At 43.0% G+C, this 16,830-nt stretch overlaps 1 long non-coding RNA gene across 1 annotated transcript in view; it reads right to left on the bottom strand.

Moving 5' to 3' along the window:
* Positions 1–234: 234 nt before the first annotated feature.
* LOC122799816 overlaps positions 235–16,830 on the bottom strand; it is a 712,832-nt gene continuing 696,236 nt past the window's right edge. The window contains exon 3 of the long non-coding RNA XR_006364507.1: positions 235–517. This is a non-coding gene — a long non-coding RNA (uncharacterized LOC122799816). The remainder of the gene's footprint in view (positions 518–16,830) is intronic.

Here is a 16,830-nt window from a genome sequence, read left to right as displayed (position 1 = left end):
GCATTAGTTTTAAGGATTTCTCTGTGTTGCAGGTGCTGCTGTACACTATCTTCAACCTAGATCACAGCTGAAAAGGGTCAGTTCTGGATCATTCTAGCTACCTAATAAACACATTCAAAATCTTAATATTTTTGTCTGATATGGATGCCTTTTATTACTGTACAATTGGAAGCTGCAAAAACTGCAAATGCAGCAGCTCCAAGAAATCAAAACAATATTTATGTCTCACATAAATAAGTTTTAAATGTATATTATTCAAACAAAAATTAAACATACACTTTTCTAGAGTTTCTAGATATAGTTTACAAAATAAATTTGGAGCTGCAAATTTTACACTTTCTTTGATGACACAGCTATGAATGCAGGCTCACGTTTATATATTTTTTTAAATAAAATGGTAACAAACAGCATTCAAAGTAAAGTCTGCTATCATTTAAGGATCTCCACTATGAATCTTGAAACTTCTTTCTGTATCCATTCTATGCCAGTCTCATACCCATCCAAAGACAGTCTCACCCTAAAATAATAAAAAAAAAATCTGTTTTAAAAGAGGGAACAACTGAATAGTTTACACTAATTTTGATTCATTTTGACCTTGCTATAAATGATGCATTCAGCCTGTTGTACAAATTTGGAGTCAGCTGAAAAGTTTTATTTCATCACATATTCTAAGTACAGTATAGTACAGGGAATAATTCCAACACACCAGAACAGCAAGCACTACCCATGTCAGCAACCTCCCTGCCCTACTTTAAATATACAGTACAAGAATAAAGCAAAGCCAAGTGCTTCCCTGAACTGTGTAATATGAAGCTACAGAAAAGTTAAATTTCATTAAATAATTACTAAATGAATCACAGAGAATTTAAATGCTCACAAATAAATAGCTATATAGAAAGAGCACATTAAAATAATGAGGAAAGTACAGTTGTGTAAGTTGCACTTACCATAGCAGTAGATGTTAGAATTCATCACTACTACAGTAGTCGTTGGGTTGTATTTTTCCCTGTATACAATGAACAAACAAGTCTCCACAAAGCTGTGGCTCTCCTCCACACCTATGCACCATAACACACAATCCCTAACAAATAAGTTGAAAAGCATTACACCTGGTAAAGCCTCCATAAAAAATAGTGAAGAGTATCTTCAGTAAAGAAAAGAAGGTAGGTTGTCACAAAGTGTACAGAAGCACTACATAACACAGTCACAAAAAACTTTTTTATTACTTATTTAAGTCAAAGTAGCAAAAACAGTGAAAAAAAGCTATTAACACTCCCCCAGTCTAAATTAATATCCTCAGCTGTTCTAAACAACCAAATATAAATTGCAGTTAATACTGCTAGTCTTCTTAATAAGACCAAAACCAGTTCTGTCAAAAGGAAAAAAATTCCTAAGAACTAGTATAAGAAGAGTTAACCCAATGGGGACTTATCTGCCAGAAAGAAGGCTGACTGTCAATTCTGTGAAGCACAGAGCTGCACGCTCTTGAGCGGCAAGAAAGCACTGAAGTTGTTTGCACTCAGGCTGCTAATTTCAGACAGCTAACTAAGAAACTATAGTTGTGTAAGTAAACTTACCATAACAGTAGATGCTTCAATGATCACTGGTACAATCGTCTAAACTATATTGGTTATGCCCTGCCAAGAACATAATGGCTAGCTAGCTTCCAAAACTTCAGGTCACCTTTCAAACACCCCACAAAGTCATGTTTGAGTGCCAAGCCCTTCACAGCTTTCAAGCCAACAGAGAAAAAATGGCTTAAGTCCTGGAAAGGAAAATGCTAGAAAAATAAACAATAATAATAATAATATGCCCACAATGTGAAAAAAAGAACATATAAAAAACAAGGGAGAGTGGTTACAGCAGGAATGATCATTCGAACATCTACTGTTATGGTAAGTTTACTAAAAACACTGTACTATGTTATTCACTGCATCACTGCTGCAGCTATATGGGTAGATTACCATAGCTTGGATAGACCTGGGAGGAGAAGGATGAGGGTCAAGGAGCCCCCGGAGAATGGTCCTAAAGTAATCTACTTTATAGTGATTTGAAAAGTATGCACAAAGACCAAATTGTTACTTCAAAATAGAGTCGAACCCTTTCAAAAAAGCCAAAGAGAAAGCCACAGCCCTGGTAAAATGGGGCCCAACCCTGCCTGGAACAGTTTTGTTGTGCTGGAAGTGACAAAAGTAATAGCATGTGCGACAACCCACCCCTGCCAACCAATATGCGACGTGAATATCCCACCTCTGGGCCAGTAATCAAGAAGCCTCAGTCCTCACCACTGGCACCTGTGGAGAGACGTTCACTGGGAGGATAACAAGTACACAAAGTACTTCCAGATGCAGCTCACTGCATCAAGTGCAATTTACCTTAAGAGCACACAGAGACCACAGTCAGTCCAGGGCTGGTTCCTCTACCTTTCTCCAGATCCCCAATAAGACTCCCCACTGGCACAGCTATACAGTTGAGTCCTTAGCCAGGGTTCCAAGCCAAGTCCTCCAACACTCACTCTCTGTCCAACTAGTGCTTTGTGTCCCTGCCCAAGTAACTAACACACACTCTTAGATTTTGATTTGCATATACTCACACACACACACACACACACACACACACACACACACACACACACACACACACACCTGGGAAAGCTGGCACAGGTTTACTAACTACGCCCCCTTTTGCCCAGACTATAAGGTAGTTACCACTGCCACCAGAACCCCTTGACAGCTACTTTAAGACCCTTAACAAAGGGTGTCCACTCTTACTGTGTAAAATAAATGTTAATACAAATAGTAGCTTGAAGAAGAGCAAGGCTGTAAGGAATGGTCTACACAGTGTCACCAAATAAATATACAAGTACTCTCAAAACTTGAATATCTCTACAAAGATCAGCCACAATGAAAGGTTTAAATATATTTAATAATAAATAATAAAACAAGAAAATACTAAGTATATATTCCCAGTGACATTAGAGTTCAAACTCAGGATATATTTAAAACACCATTAAAGGACATTCTCAAACAAATAAAGAAAAATAATATCTAACCTAAGCTTCACTATATTCCTGAATGAATCTAAAAGAATTATACTATTCCCTGTAACTTACTTAATAAAGCAAGGCAGGCGATGTGGTGAATGGTTCTTCTTGTTGTCAGGGCCAAGAGATAATACACAATGCTCTGCCTCACTCTAACAGACTTCAGAAAATAATATCTAAAATATTGCCGCTGGGCTAGCTTGCAGAATTACATCATTTCTGGTCATCTGACGTCTAGTTCTCATGCAAATCCCCAGTGCTGGCAGTATTTAGCATCTACCTGTAAAAATACATAGACAAGGGCATTTGCTCAGATCTGTGGCAGGTGTTGAGTGTCATAAAACAATTGCATTCCTTCATACTTCCAGAGTAGCAATTAGTTCACCCCAAAGACAATACAGAAAGCCTCCTAATACAGACTTTTTGTCTCTGGTTGCATTCAAAATTGTGAGATAGCATCTTTGTAGCCTAGCCTATAAAGTGACTTCATTTCAGATATTTTTCTAAAGTTTGCTGGACTGAGGTTAACCTTCTGTATTCCAGTTTCCACTGTTAAAAGATACGCATCTAAACAGTCACAACAGTGCATTTACACTTCTGTTCTCTCCAGTAGAACAAACTGTAGATGCATTTCGAACACAAGCACTTTACAAATATATTTTCAACACAAACGTCTGTACAAATAAATTGATATGCACATGACATACAGTTGCAATACATTTGTGACACAAGCATCTTACTGAAATTAGTTTGATATTCACAAATGACATAATTATTCACAAAATTCCAGCTAGCTGTGCTAGCAGTACCTCTTTTCATCACACTTCTTCCCCCCTTGGAAGACTGAGCTAGGTTTTCAAGTGACCCTTGAGAAACACTGCTTGAGGGGGATAAGCCTATCTGGAAATGCATTACTCTATACCCTGTCTTAAGATCCCAGCTTCCTTGGCATTGCAGACCCTATTACAGTGTTGCACTGTCCTACCATATGCCTGTAACCTTAGGCTCCACCACAGTAATTTGGAATTTTGATTGCTGGCTTGCTGTAGCCATAGATCCCCCTCAAACTCCTCCTGCCTTCTACTGCAAATACTTAGCACAATGCCCCCCCTTCATGGTAAGGTTTCATGCTGTTAACATGGTACAATTTGTGCCTCTGCCTCCTGCCTAGCAGTTCTACCATGTAGTTAACAGCACTGACCTTTCTTACCACTTTGAAGGGTCCCTCCCAAGCTGCCTGCAGCTTATTGTGTCTGACAGGAATGAGAACCATAACCTGCTACCCCCCCAGCATACTCTTTGGCTTGAGCATTCCTGTCATACCAGACTTTTTTGTGCTGTTGGGCTTCTGCCAGTTTCTCCTGGGCCAAGCCCATGAGCTCCCTGAGCCTGGTCTTGAGGTTTAGGACATACTCCACAACAGACTCCCTGTGGGATTCACACACACCCTCCCACTTATTGTGAATCAAATTGAGAGGACCCCTCACTCTATGCCCATACAGCAACTAAAAAGGTGAAAAAAATGTGGATTCCTCGGGCACCTCTTTGTAAGCAAACAGATAGGGCAAATATGTGTCCCAATTTCTCTTAAACTGGTCTGCAAATGCTTGTAGCATGGTCTTTAGTGTAAAGTTTAACCTCTCCACCAGACCATTAGTCTGGGGGTGGTTGGGTTGGTCTTTAGGTGCTTCACCCCATAGTGCTTCCACAGACAAGCCAGCAGGTCTGACATGAAATTGGCACCTCTGTCAGTCAGTATTTCATTTGGTAAACCTACCCTGCTAAAAAACTCTAAGAGCATTTGCCACCTTTTCTGCCTCAAAGGAGGAATGGCCACCGCTCTGGGGTATCTGGTAGAATAATCTACTACCACTAGGATATATTTCTACCCTGTGGAACTTGGGGTACTCAGAGGCCCCCACAATATCCACAGCTACCCTCTGAAATGGCTCTTCAATCACAGGCAAAGGCATCAAAGGAGCTTTGACCTTGTCTCCTGCCCTGCCTACCTTTTGACACTGCTCACAGGTCCTGCAGTACCCTGTTACATCCCTAGAAATCCCAGGCCAATAAAAGTTCTGCATATGTCTCTTGCTACACTTTATGCCCATATGACCTCCAAAGGGAATGTCATAGGCTATGCCTAGAAGTGCCAGATAGTAGGCTCTAGGCACTACCAACTGGTGTAGTCTCTCATCCTCTAACCCTCCCTCAGGGTTCCATTCTCTATACAGTAAACATTTGTTCCAGTATATGGAATCCCTTTTTCATTGAGAATCAGGTGCCTCCCTAGTTACCTCCCTCAAGCCTTGTAATGTAGGGTATGAGAGATGAGCCTGTCTCAACTCTCTCTTTGTAACCCTTCCCAGCTTCCCTTCCACGGGAAGTCTAGTATCCTCTGCCAGCAGTGCCTCATTGTCAGCCTGGCTACTGCTACTCACTTCTGCCCTTGCAGTCACTCTGTCCAAGGGAACATTAATAACCACTAGCAGCTGTGGCTCACCTTTAGTCTCACTGCTACAGGGTAGCTCCCTCCCTGAATTAACCACCTCACCAGTCCTGGCTTCAAGTGTGCAGTCTGTCTGGGTCCCCTCCAGGCTACCAGACCTATACGCCCGTCTCCAAGCTTGACTGTATGCAGACAAAGTACTGCATTATCAAAATCATTCCCTATCAGAACCTCTACAGGGATATCCTCAAACATACCTACTTACTTGCTTGCTTCCTTTTCCACTCTCCCAGTCAAGGTGAATCCTAGTCAAAGGTATCTGGAATGGGTTCCTTCTTAAAGCTCTGACTGGAGTAGACTGCCCAAGCAAGTAGTGATCCTCTTTAACCACTGCAGGCTTCACACAATGGTTAGGGTCAGAGGCTATCTTCTCTCTTGGCAGTGGTCTGTTTCCCATCTACTAAGACTGGATATAACCTCTTGTGGTAGTCTGGTACCCTTGTTGTCTCCAGACAGCTTACCACTGGCATTCTGTAATTCCCACTTGCTGGCTCCCCTACCTTTTGTCCTCCACCTTGCCTCTGTGGACATCTATATGCCATATGGCCCCACTGGTTACATTTAAAACATTTAACCCTTGATCCACAGTAAAAACCAAATGGTGCTGGCAGGAGTTACCTCCAACAACAATGAAATGAACAGTAAAAAACAAAGCAGGAGGTAGCAGCCACAGCTATGTAGAATAACAGCTTTATCAGTAAAAGAGGTAAGCTCTTTCGTGGCACCAGCCACTTCATCAGACACTGTCAAGATTAGGTTCATTAGCAACTGCACTTTAATAGTTGCTGCTGCTGAACCTTGATTGAAAAACTGTGAGAGGAAATCTAAAACAGCAGAAATGGGAGCTGTGTAGGGGTCAAGGTTTCTCTCACGGGCCCAAAGGCAGAATCTTTTCATTTACTAGTATAACTCTTCCTAGTGGAAGGTTTGTGGGAAGATGACAAAATGTGTACAACCTCAGGGGAATAGTCATGAAGCCTGACTAGGGATGGGATTGGAGCAGCCAAGCTGTCAAGTTGAGGGTGTGGAGGGAGGGATGGAACACCCCTGACGTGTGTCGGTAACTCTCGAACTGGATTCAGAGTCCAAGGTTTGTCCACTAGATATGGTCTAAGGAAGGGGAACCAAATCTGTCGAGGCCAGTAAGGAGCAATTAGGATCATCCTGCTTTCCAAGGATATTGCTTTCTGAATTACCTTTGAAATGAGGGGGAAAGGAGGGAAAGCATAGAGAAGTCCTGAGGGCCAATTGTGAACGAGTGCATCTCTTGGAGTCTCCCCATCCGGGGGAATCAGGGTAAAGTAGCTGTTGCATTTGGCATTGAGAGGGGTGGCAAAGAGATTGTAGCAAGGCTGACCCCATTTGCGAAAGATTAGGTCCGCAATGCAAGTGTTCAGAGACCACTCGTGAGGCATCAGAATAGCCCTGCTGAGCTTGTCGGCTATGAAGTTGGATTTCCCCGGGATGTGCGTTGCCACCAGAAAGTGCTGGGAAGACGCTGCCCACTCCCATACTCGAAGGGCTTCTCTGCAGAGGAGGTAAGATTTGGTTCCTCCTTGCTTATTTAGGTACCAAACCACTTAAATGTTGTCTTAGTGGATTGCAATTTTTAATAGAGAGAGAAAGCTGTGAAGTGCTTGCAACGCTAGAAGCACTGTTCTCATATCCAAGACACTGATATGCAAATGCGCCTCGTGATCTTGCCATATGCCTTGGACTGTTCTCCCGAGATAATGCCCCCCCACACCCTATCTGGGAGGCACCCGTGGTCAAAGTGGCAACTGGGAGGGAGAAACAAATGGTCTGCCTGTGTTTAGGTTGCTGGTCTGGATCCACTAACAAAGATCCTGCTTGTACAAATTCGTCATAAGGATAGGATGAGACAGAGGGAGGTACTGCAGTGACCACTGGGCAAAGAGTAACCACTGAAGGACCCTCATGTGCAGTCTGGCTAATGGAACTAGTATTATTGTGGAAGCCATGGTCCCTAATAGCTTGAGCACCACCTTTGCTTTGACTTTTCTTAGAGGAAGTAGGGTCAAGACTTGCTCCCTTAGAATTTGAATTATTTCGATAGGCAGGTAAGCCCTCATTGAAACAGTGTTTATTTCGGCACCAATAAAATTCACATGCTGAGAGGGCAGATTTTTGTCAATTTACTGTAATTCTTAGCTGTAGGCAAGTTGAAATGGTGGCATCCCTGGCCTGTAATAGTAGATGCCTAGTAGTGGCAGTGAGGAGCCAGTTGTCCAGATATGGAAACTCTTGGAATCCCTGACGTCTCAAGTGAGCCATAACCACTGTCAAACATTTGGTGAACCCCCTGGGGACTGTGGTGAGACCAAAGGGCAGGGCGCGGAACTGATAATGACTGGCTCCCAGCCGGAAGCGTAGGTGAATTCTCGATGCCCTGTCCATTTTGATGTGGTAGTATGCACCTTGAATTTCTATGCAGCACATCCAAAAGTCTTTCCCTAACAATGGGAGTATCGACTGCAAGGTGACCATTCAGAACTTGGACTTCTGCACAGATTCGTTCAGTTTGCTGAAATCCAAAATGTGTCTCCTGTCCCCTGTTCTTTTTGGCACTAAAAAGAATCTTGAGTAAGTCCCTAATCCTACTTGGTCTACGGGGACAGGTTGGATGACTCTTTTCATGAGCAACTTTTGGATTTCTAGAGTTGCTGAATCCCTGTGATTGGGTAACACATCTGGGATTCGTCTGGTCTGAGAAGGTGGAGAAGAGAAGGGAAAATGGTAACCTCTGGTGATTATCTTTAATACCCACTTGTCTTGAGTGATGTCATGCCAGCCTTCTGGGTATAAAGAAATACGACCCCCGACTGGCTCCAGAGACACACAGTCGGGCCTCCTTTCAGGAGCGCTGATAGGGATGACCACGAAAGGAATCACGGCCTCCCTCGTTCTGCAGGCGTCCTCTAACTCTAGGGCAGCGTCTACCATTATTTCCTCCTCCTCTGCCTCTGGAGAAGGAAACACCTTGTGCATCCTGAAAAAACCTCTGTGATTTTTTGAACCACATTTTGCTGCCCTTCTGCCCTTTGGGAAAGGGTCTAGTGGGGACGGAAAAATGGACTCTCATGGCAGACAGGGTTTTTCCTTCCTGCTTGCACCTGGTGAGTGTGTCCTTTACCTTGGTTCCGAACAAAGAGGACCTGTCAAATGGGGCTTTGGTAAACGTAGACTTAAAGGCCTCCGCAAAGTTGCACAAGCACATCCAGGAGTGTCTACTGAGAGATACTCCTGAATCCGCTGCCCTACTTACTCCATCCGCTACGTGTGAAATCAGCCTCATGGAGGAGTTCACAATAGAACTTAGGGTAGACATCTGTGCGTTGACCTTCTGAGATACAGCATCAGATATGTTACCCTGTAGAGTATCTCCCAGCTCTTTTAGGAGATCTCTCTGGAGCCTTGTGAAATGGGACAGACAGTTCAGCGACTGCAGAGTAAAGGCCGCTGAAGCAAAAACATGCTTCCCATACCTGTCCATCGTTCGAGACTCCTTGTTCAGCGGATGGACAGTGGAGGAAGTTTCTGAAAGTTCCTTTTTGGTGGCTGCTGCCACCAGCATGGCATCTACTGGAACGCCCTTGGTCAAAAGGTCCTTGTCTTGGGGTGCTGACAAAAATGTATTCGGTCTTCTAGGAACCAGTTCCCCAGAATCAGGAGATTCCCACACCTTTCGACTCACTAAATCCAGTAGCTCGTCGAAAGGCAGAGACACCCAAGAGGCAGAGGGTTGAGACCCAAAAGCCTTCAGGTACACTGACTCCTCATTAGAAGGGGATTTGGTGGGCCAGCCGCCTCTCTGTTTCAGGATCTCAAGGATATCTGCGAAAGAGATATCAGAGGACGACTTGGGGGACCCTTCTGACTCCTCGAGGTCAGTGTCTGATGTAACGGACTCATCAGGGGAGTCAACATGCTTCCTCTTACAAGTTCTCTTCCTAGGTGGTTCCTCAGACAGGTATTCTGGGGAGACCTCGGAAGACTGGGGACCACTCATGGAGGTATCCTGAGGCTGTGAGTCTCTGCTGTGTAAGGAGAGAGAGGGAGCTAAGACTGAGATTGGCGCCTTAGGGGGAAGAGTGTCGGTACCTCGGGATAAAGCTGAAGTCCTGGACAGCACAATCTTCATCACCTCGAATGCCGATCCCCCCCAGCTCCGAAGATGCCCTCTGCTCCGAAGATACAGAGGCAACCCTCGGTACCGAAGAGATGGGCTCCGAAGCAGATATGGGATCCAAGCTCACCCACACCAAAGCACCTAGAGGTAGGCTCAGAATCAAAGAAGTTCGATTTGAAGCATCCCCCTCTAGCCAGACCGGAAATAAGGATCCTCAACCTCATGGACGGCACCGAGAGGGTCACAGCGGATATTGGAACCGAGAGACCAACTGAGGTAGCTGAAACCAACCTATCCACAACCGGAGGCACCGACAGCTCTGGCTCCAAAGGCTCAGAGAAGCTCGGAGGAGGAACATCAATACAGCGTGATGGAACATTGGGCTCCAGAACCGATTGCGACCGAACCGAAAGCAAATTTGCCAGTGCCGAAGTCTGAAGCAGTCTACGTACCACTCTCTCGACATCCTCATCAGAAAGGCTCCTAGAGGACCTAGAAGACAGAGTGGGGGATCTGGATGGCTGTAAAAACAGCAACCTAAGAGTTGGAGAAACCAGCCGAAGATCAGATGACGGGCTCTGAGAAGTAATGTCAGTCATCGGTTCCGATGCACCTGGAGCCGAGACTGATGGATCCACTAAGCTACTCTCTGTTGGCACTGAAATCAGTGGAGCCGATGAGGGTGAAGCCACTTTAGCAATTTTGTCTGATGGCTCCGATGAAACAGACTGGGTGGGAGACCGCCTTTTGGTAGTTTCTGGTCTTTCCTTTTTGGAGGAGGAGGGGGGAGATTTAGAGCTGGATGATGAGGATCCCAATTCCTCCTCAAATGAATGCTTTAGTAGTCCCTTCACTATCAGTTTGTTCTTCCTCTCCTGAGGAACAAGAGGACTGAATGCATGGTAAAACAGGCAAGACTCTTGGAGGTGGATAGCCCCCAAACAGAAAACACACAAATTGTGCCCATCAATCAAAGACATCTTCTGGGCACATATAGTACACTTTTTGAAGCCCAAAGGCTTATGGTCCTTAGAGTCTTTTGACATAATTCCCAAACAAAATACTACAACACATAACAATGAAAGGAGAAAGAATGGAGGACTAGGTTGTCTAAGTTAAATGGGCCTAGACCTAAGGGGAAACAGAATAAACCCAAGACCAGGTCCTCGAATTTAAACGGGCCTAGCCCAGGGAGAAGGAAAAACAGAACCGAGGACTAGGTCCTCTAATTTAAACGGGTCTAGCCCAACGCGTGACAAAACAGCAGAAAGAGGACTAGGCCCTCTAACTTAAAAGGGCCTAGCCAAAGAGGAAAAACAGCACTACAGAAAAGCGATGCTTTGAGGATACCAAAACAGCCAATGGAAAACGGCCAAACAACAAAAACACAGAAATTAAGCAGCAAATCATCCAAAACAGAAATAAACTGCAAAAATATACACTAAATAGCAAGACAATATAGCAATATCCAAAAATGACAATTCAATATACTGAAAAAAATCACTTAGCCATGGCCAAGAAGAATCATGTCTGAGCTGAACGAGCGGCAAACGAGATCTGGGGAATGTTGGTGATGCATGAGTGGATACCTCCTAGCCACGAGCCAACCAGAAGTTTTTGAGCTACAGTATGGCCGAGTTGAAGCCGAGTTTCGGCTCCGTTCCCAAGTGTAAGAATGAAGGCGAGATAGGACTACAGAACATTCTCTGTTTTGCATTTTTACTATATTGTACCTTATTTTTTGTGTCTTTCGGCTTTTCCCGGTTAAGGGTCGCCACAGCGGAACTCCGGTCCGCTAATGATTGGCAGTAGAGTTTTACGTGCTGGCTTGCTGGGCCTAACGCACAACCTTCAACGAAGGAACGCCCATTCATGCATGTCGCCACACAGAAGACGGTCTAACTGAGAATGGAATGGGCAACGTCTAAGACTATATTGTACCTTATATGCCATGTTTATCTATGTGTCTGTATTATTATGTTACTTATAACTTGTCTATTATGTATATTGTCTTTTATGGAGCTTTTCCCTCCCCAGGACTCCATTGAAATGGGCTCTTCCTGGCCCAATGGACCATCCTGGCAAACAAACTGCAAATAAATACATACATACATACATACATAAATAAATAAATAAATAAGGCTGTTAGGATTGGCCCACACTGTGTCACCAAATAAATATGCAAGTACTCTCAAAACATAAATATCTCTACAAAGATCAGCCATAATGAAGGTTTAAATACATTTAATAATGGTAAAAGAATGAGGAAATACTAATTATATATCCACAGTGACACCAGAGTTCAACATCACAGGAAATATTTAAGATAACATTAAAGGACAGTCTCAAACAAATAAAGAAAAATAACTTCTAAACTATGCTTCACTATATTCCTGCCTGAATCTAAGAGAATTATACTATTCCCTAGTAATGTAATTAATAAAGCAAGGCAGATGATGATGATGTCAAGTCCAAGATACAATACAGAATGCTCTGTCTCACTCTTAAGAAACTTCTCAAAATAATATCTAAAATATTACTGCCAGGCTAACTTGCAGAATGACATCTTTTCTGCTCATGTGACTTCTAGTTCTCATGCAAAACCCCATTTCTGGCAGCTGGCAGTATTTAGCATCTACCTGTAAAAATACACAGACATGGGCTTTTGCTCAGATCTTTGGCAGATGCTGGAAGTCATAAAACAATTACATTCCTTCATGCTTCCAGAGTAGCAATTAGTTCACCCCAAAGACAATACAGAAAGCCTCCTACTACAGACTTTGTGTCTCTGGCTACATTGAAACCTGCAAGATAGCATCTTTATGGCCTAGCCTATAAAGTGATTTAATTTCAGATACTTTTCTAAAGCTTGCTGGACTGAGGTTAACTTCCTCTATTCCAGTTTCCACTGTTAAAACATATACATCTAAACTGTTACAATAGTGCATGTACATTTTTGTTCTCTCTAGTAGAGCACACTGCATATGCATTTCAAATATAAGCACTTTACAAATACCTTTTGAACACAAACATCTGTACAAGTAAGTTTGATATGCACATGACATACAATTCTAATACATTTGTAACACAAGCATCTTATATACATTAGTTCGATATTCACAAATGACATATAAATTATTCACAAAATTCCAGCTAGCTATACTGGCAGTACCTCATTTCGTCACAGCATGAAACAACATTTTGGAAAAACGTCTCTTTTGAGACTGGTTTCCCTTTCTTATTGCCTTTATAAGAAATGAACAACTGATCACAACTTCTGAAAGATTTTGTTTTGTAAAGATAGTCCCCAAATTGTCTGTGGCTATCCAGTGTATGAACTAGCCTTTCTCCCTTATTTTTGAGCTTTGGAAAAAAGACAGGGGATGGAGAGCTTGGCTTAAAGTACACTTTAATAACACTTTAGCATAAAAGAAATTATTTTTTTTAAAGAAACCTGATCTTTGTGAAAATGAGTTAAGACTGACCCATCATACGAGACTGCAACTTAGATACTCTTCTTGTAGAAGGGAGAGAAACAATTAAGATTGATTTCCATGTCAAGAACCTCAAGTCTTCCTGATGGGCTGGTTGAAATGGAGCAAGAGCTATTTTTCAGGACACAAAATTAAGATACAAGGAGGAGTCACCTGTTTTCTAGAAACTTCTTGTGCAACACCCCTTTCAAAACAATTTTCACAGGAGACTGCACTGAAAGAGGGGGATCCACAGGCAAACATGCTGAAACAGCTGAAAATGAACCAACCTTTGACTGAGCAGCAAGGCAAACCATGGGATAGTAACTCTCACAAATAAGTAAAACCATAGAAAAACTAGCCATGAATGTGCACTCTTCTGTTGTTGGCACCAACTAGAAAAGCTTTTCCATTTGCTAATATCAATTTTCTAGTGGCAGGCTTTCTTGCAATTATTAGTAACTGCTGCATGCCCATAGATAGGTGTCTTAAAGGTATTAAGATCCTATCATCCAAGCAGTCAGCTGCAGCTGTTCAGGGCTGGGATGCATCAAACAACCCTGAACTTGTGTGAGTACATCCAGTCATTAAAAAGCTTGTGGTAATTGCCCCAGGGAGAACCACTGTTGCTTGGGCCAAAAAGGAGTTACCACAATGATCATAGGGGCGTTCTTCTGAATCTTCTGAAGTACCTTGGATATCAGTGGAAAGGGTGGAAAAGAATATAGGGACATTCCTGCCCAAGGAAAAAAGGCATCTGTCCCCCAGGCCTTCTAGCATTGAGTCCTGGAAAATAATCCTATCAGATAACTTAAAGGCATTAATATGCCATCATCCAAGCAGTCAGTTGTAGTTGTACCCAAGTGATTCCCCACAGATGTATTAAATCTTCGAAGACCACTTGATTCAGTTTCCATTCGTGAGGGCCTGGCTTTGTCCTGCTCAACTTACCTGCCACACAGTTTTGCTCTCATGGAATGTAAGATGTCTGTAGAATGAGATTGTGCTGTAAAGCTATATCCCATGCTTACATGGCTAGTCTGCCTTGCTAGTTTATTTACCAAATTACTGTGGTATTGCCTCTAACTACTTGAAAAGGTCCAGGAGACCACAAATCATTCAAAGAAATGGCATCCTTCATAACAGCAAGCATCTCTTTTATGTTTTGGTCTGTCTTTCTTGTTCCGGAGACTTTGCACTTTTATTCCTCTTGGCACTGATCCCCAAGCAAAGTCTAAGGCGTCTGCAGTGAATGACTGCTTTGGAGCAGGAGGGGAGAATGGGAGACATGGACTCAGAGAAATCTGATGTCTCCACCAAGTGATTACCCTTTCCACAAATCTCAGAATTGGAATTTGAAAAGACAGTGGGTGTTGATGCTCAGACCAGACTTCAGATACCACTGTATCTTTCTCATGTGGAATCTTGCAAGAGGTATCATGAGAATCATGGATGCCATGAGACCCAGAATCCTGAGGTACTACTTCACTGAGACAGACGTCTGAATGAAAAAAAATCTAATTGACCTAGTACAGGTCAATATGTTCATGTGAAATTAAAGCTCTATGTTCTGAGGTGTTTAGCAAGCACCCAAAAACAACCCTGAGTGATGGAGTCAAAAAAAGACTGCTGAATGTTCTCTTGAAATCCCAGGCTATGTAGCAGATCTCTTACTCAGTTGAGAAAGATTCCTCGCACTTATGTCTGCAGAGGTACACAAGTCACCTCAATATGAAAAATTATCGATACCCTGCAGCCTGCAATGGGCTATGACGAGCTAGAGAAATTGTAAACACCCTTGGAGCAGCGGATTACACAAAGTGTAAGGCAGAATACCGATAATGTGATCCATCATCATCATTTTCTTTCGGCTGTTCCCGTTAGGGGTCACCACAGTGGATCATCTATTTCCATTTCTTTCTGTCCTCTGCATCTTGCTCTGTCACACCAACCACCTGCATGTCCTCTCTCACCACATCCATAAACCTTATCTTAGGCCTTCCTCTTTTCCTGTTACCTGGTAGCGTCATCCTTAGCATCTTTTTCCCAATATACTCAGCATCCCTCCTCACCACATGTCCAAACCAATGTAATCTTGCCTCTCTGGCTTTGCCTTCAAACTGGGCTGACCCTCTAATATACTGATTCCTAATCCTGTCCACCCTCGTCACACCTAGTGCAAATCTTAACATCTTTAACTCTGTAACATCCAGCTCTAACTCCTGCTTTTTTGTCAATGCCACTGTCTCCAACCCATATAACATAGCTGGTCTCACTACCCTCTTGTAGACCTTCCTTTTCACTCTAACTGGTACTCGTCTGTCACAAATCACTCCTGACACTCTTCTCCACCCACTCCCTCCTGCCTGTACTCTCTTCTTCACCTCTCTTCCACACTCACCATTACTCTGAACTATTGATCCCAAGTATTTAAACTCATCCACCTTTGCCACCTCTATTCCTTGCATCTTCACCATTCCTCTATCCTCCCTCTCATTCACACACACATATATTCTGTCTAAGTACTGCTGACCATCATTTCTCTTCGCTCTATAGCATATCTCCATCTCTTCAGCGTCTCCTCCACCTGTTCCCTCCTCTCACTATAGATCACAATGTCATCTGCAAACATCATAGTCCACGGGGACTCCTGTCTGATCTTGTCTGTCAACCTGTCCATCACCATTGCAAATAAAAAAGGACTCAGAGCTGAGCCTTGATGTAATCCCACCTCCACCTTAAAAGCATCCGTCACTCCCACCGCAGACCTCACCGCTGTCACACTACCCTCGTACATATCCTGTACCACTCTTACATACTTCTCTGACACTCCCGACTTCCTCATACAGTACCACAACTCCTCTCTAGGCACCCTGTCATATGCTTTCTCTAAGTCTACAAAAACACAATGCAACTCCTTCTGATCTTCTCTGTACTTCTCCATCAACACTCAATAATGTGATCCACACATACAAAACCTTAACAAACACATGAAATCTGGAGGAATAGGAATGTGATGACATGCATCTTTTAAATCTAAGGTTACTAAAACATTTCAAATGAGGAAGAAATGGTATCAGGCTGTGAAGTGCATTTTCAACTTGGGCACCATCTCAAACTGATTCAGGAAAGAAAAGTTCAGAACTGGTTTCCAGGCATGTTCTTTCTTTGGTATTAAAAACATACTTGAGTAAAATCTTTTCCCAAACTGGGAAAGAGGAACAACATCTAGCATCCCCTGAGACAGCATACGGTGCAGAATAGGAGAGAACAGAAGGGTTTAGTCTGACAAATGAGGTAGAATCCCCAGAAAAGGAGGAATTTCATCTTACTGGCATCTGTATTATAAATGGATCAGCTTCAGACCCCAATTTGTCTGAAACAATCTGTTGCCAAAGACAGAAATTGAAATTCAAACTTTCTGGAAAGACTAACAGACTGCAAAGGCTGGGGAGGGAGTAAACAAGGTCCCTTAGTCATTCTGCCTTCCAACTTTTCTTTTCGGGACCTCCTTGACATTGCTTTTTAAATGTCTGGTTAACAGGATTCTGCTGAGATGATTTATTTTGTTTCTTGCCAAAATTGAATGAGGGAACAGAAAATCTCTTGGAAGATTTAAAAAACAGGGCTGATAAATCTGAGGGATTCCCTGAAT

This window comes from Protopterus annectens, chromosome 4.part0 (assembly GCF_019279795.1).
Source record: "Protopterus annectens isolate FY-2018-M chromosome 4.part0, PAN1.0, whole genome shotgun sequence".
NCBI classification, from domain to species: Eukaryota; Metazoa; Chordata; order Ceratodontiformes; family Protopteridae; genus Protopterus; species Protopterus annectens.
This window is presented reverse-complemented; position numbering and strand designations above follow the sequence as displayed.